We start from the raw sequence: 4101 nt of genomic DNA on the forward strand, positions 1-4101 counted from the left end.
TTGTACCAATTATAATATAATTATTATTATTGGTAATAATATTACGTAACCAAAAAATTTTTAAAAATAAACAAAAATAAATAGTTAATAATAATCCCACTTACAAAAGGCTATGTGAATATCGTTAATATTTTTGAACATTTTATTATTCTTCATATCGATCGGTTGGTAGTCTTTATTGCTCTAAGTGGGAGTACGTACTCCTCATCTAGCGCCTGACGCTCTGCTAGGGTTTCACTGTGCCACCTCCATGGTTACACCTTTTTTTGTCTTTTCTTCGTCAAACCATTTTCCATCTTCTTCTACTTTCTTTTCTTAATTTCTTTTCCACTTAGCTCCCTAATTTTCGTTTTCTCTCCCAATTCATTCCTCTTTTAATTCATTCCGTTTTCTTATTCACTCATTCCATATATCTTATTTCTCTTTGGAACCATTGAATACCAATTCTGATTTTCTCTACACCATGGGCAACAAATCAGAGACTCAGAACCCTCATATAATTGCTATGACGGTGGAGGGTGCCAGCCTTCAAGTGGCACCTAGAGAAATATGAAACTGCTCTCGTGGAATTGTCGGGGTTTGGGGAGACCCCTGACAATCCACAATCTTAAAGGGATTTGCAAATCCTACTCCCCCGAGGTTGGTTTTATCTGTGAAACAAAAAATCAATCTCGACAAGTTGAAAGAAAACTAAGATCTTGTGATTTCAAGGAATGGTTTATTGTGGATCCGGATGGATTATCAGGGGTTTGGCAATGGCATGGAGGGATGGTTGCACTGTTCAGATTTTATAGCATGGTAGATTTTTCATTGCGGCATCAGTTCTGACAGCTGGTTCTAATGATCCCTATGGTAAAAAGCATTGCAAAATGAGGAATCTTATTGGAAAGATAAGTCTAGAGTCAAATGGCTCAAATCTGGTGATCAGAATACAGCTTTCTTCCATCAGAAATTTAGAAATCGAACCTGAAGGAATAGAATTTGGCAACTAACTGGCAGTGATGGTGAAGTGGCCACCTCCACTACTCGTACACTACTGGTTAACTCTATGAATATTAATCATATTGGGGCTCAGGATAAATACATTGGTTTGCCTTCTACAGTCTCTAAATCGAAAAAGGCTTCTTTTAGTATGATCAAAGAAAAGATTCGGAAAAGAATCCAAGGGTGGAAGCGCAATCTTCTTTCGTCAGGTGGTAGACAGATATTGCTTAAGGAAGTGGGAGAAGCTATTCCTATTTATACATTGTCTTACTTCAAGTTGCATGATGGTTTAATTTCAGAAATTCACTCTCTACTTTCTCAGTTCTGGTGGGGACAAAAAGGTTCTGAAAGGCGGATGGCTTGGATTAGCTGGGACACTATGACTCGCCCATGAAAAGAAGGAGGCCTTGGATTTAAAGATCTCAGAATCCAAAATCTGGCGCTTTTAGGCAAACAGTTTTGGCGACTTGTAACACAGCCTACTTCCTTATTATCCAAAATACTAAGAGGTAAATACTTTAGTAATGGAAATGCTATAACGGCAGAAATTGGAGTCTTACCTTCTTGGGGATGGAGGAGCATACTGGAAGGCCGAAAGATTGTTGAAAAAGGCCTTAATTGGGATGTGGGTACGGGTGAGAATATCCGAACCTTTGAGGATCCTTGGCTGCCTCCTCCGTATTCTTTAATAATTTCTGACATGCCAAATAGACAGGCTATTTCTGAGTTGGTTCCAAGAGTTAAAGATCTAATTACTGAAGATAGGAATTGGAATCAGAATCTCATTCAAGAATTATTTCCCCAAGACGTTGCAAACAGGATTTTGTCAGTTAAAATTCAGCAGGGTAGGGACAAATTGCAATGGGATTTGAACAAATCCAAGCAATATGATACAGCTTCAGGTTACAGAATTGGCTATTTATTTTACCATCTGCTTCTGGAGCTTTGCCCTAATTATATGCAGCAGAAAAAGCCGTGGATTGATCTATGGAAGTTGAACTTGCCTCACAAAATTAAGCTATTTATCTGGAAAGCTCTCCATGGCTGACTTCCGGTGCTTGCTCAGATTCAACACCGCATCCCATCTATATCACCAATATGCCCTTGCTGTCATGAAGCAACGGAAACAGTCACTCATTGTTTAATCGATTGCCCTAGAATTAAAGACGTATGGTCTCAGAGTTATCTTCGTGACTGTCTTCCCCCTCAGAGTTCTAACGACTTTTGGACATGGTGGACTGCATCAACAGAGATACTTAACCCGTTGAAGAATGCTGACCGTAATCCTCAATTGCTTGCCATCATTTGCTGGAACTGCTGGAAAGCTCGCAACCAGTTGATTTTTGAAGGTTCTACTTCTATGCCGTCTGCCATTCTAGCAAGCTCTGTCAAGTTGCTCCGTGAAATCCAAAGAACTCCCAGTTTAGGTCGTCATCTCCATGAGACAAGCTCTTAGTTGCATGCAATTGGATTTATCATTTTTTCTTCTTTAAGATTTTTCTTCGTTTTTCGACCACGCACCGTCGGATGAATATCTTCAGTGTAGTGTTTTTGGGAAATCCCCACCTTTTATTATACTGTCCTACTTTTGGACATCTTTATATTTTATTTTTTAATAATTAATGAAATATAACCTATTATCTTTGGAAAAAAAAAATATCGATCGGTTGGTTGAACTCCTTTTATAAAATCATTAGAAATAATTTTAAAATAATTAGAATGAGAATTGAACTTGATATTTTTAGAGTATGAATGTTTCTACACACAACTATTAATAACTATAGTATGGTTAATTTTATGATTTTGTACTATATACATTTATATATAAAAATGTGACTTGAAAGATAAGGCATGCTTGACAAAACGCTAATTATGTATAATCAAAGATAGTGAGTTTAACCTTTAGTTGTGACAGACCAATCATAGAACGGGAGTTTTTAGATTGTTTGTGGTTTTTTTTTAATTATAAAATATATATTTTTATGATATATTTAATATTTAATACATATAAATCCTAATAATATTAGTGAATTTTGAACTACATAAATAAATCACTAATATAATATGAGAATTATCAAATTAAATCAAGCCTGCTAAAAATAAATAATACTCCAAGAATTGGTATAGTAGGAGAGAAAATTTAAAATTAAAAGCACAGGCAAACAGTTGTAGAATGTGTTGACTGTTGAGTCTTTTTTTTTCTGGTAATATATGTGGGCCGAAGCCCAAATAGAAGGAAAAAAAAACTGATTACATCATAATTAAACAGGGGAAAGCTCGTGAAAAAAATGGAAAAAGCTAATCAATTTGGACTCGTCAAAAGGATAGCTCGCTGGTCCTCATTGGCTGACAACAGATTGATTTGCGACGAATTAGTTAATGTGAGAAAAAATAATAATAATAAACTGAGCAAGCTAATCGCTTACCTCTTCTTCTATAATTTGTATAATCCAAAAAAGTTCTCTCTAATTAGCTTATAATCCATTAGCTGGTTCTTCTCCTGTTGCGTCACGAAATTCTATGCATCTTTTATTTACTATGATCTGTTTGTCGTTCTCTCCTTGTGCTATAGCCAAGTTTCCAGCTAGTTCATCCAAATATATCTCTTAATATTGATAATTAATGCATGACACAAACTTTATTATTAAAAAATGGATCACATCGCATAATATTTCTATGCTAAACCCTGTTAATGATACTATCCAATCTATCTCCACTTTGTTAAATTAAAATATTGTTGTTACTCTAGAGTGTAGCTAAATTAGTGCAGTTAATAAAGATGGTGGCTTGATCTTTCTAACGTTTTTTACCCGACAAAGAATGGTGGAGGTCCCTTATCTTTCAAGAGCCAAATCCAACCTCCCACCTTTCTTTTTCGTTTTTTTCTTTTCTTTTCTTTTTTGGAATTATTAAGTCAATCAAGCCAGCTCAAAAGAATCCAAATTACAAAAACCTTTTTACTCTTTTTCCTTTATCATATAAGGATCACGTTTCATTTTAAGAAAAATTATGCTTTATATGTTTGAAATTTAAAATTCTAAACTTTAAATTTTATTTTATATTAAATATTTTAATTTTTCAAAATATTATAGATATACTAAAATTAATTGCCATGTA

This window comes from Arachis ipaensis, chromosome B08 (assembly GCF_000816755.2).
Source record: "Arachis ipaensis cultivar K30076 chromosome B08, Araip1.1, whole genome shotgun sequence".
Lineage (NCBI taxonomy): Eukaryota > Viridiplantae > Streptophyta > Magnoliopsida > Fabales > Fabaceae > Arachis > Arachis ipaensis.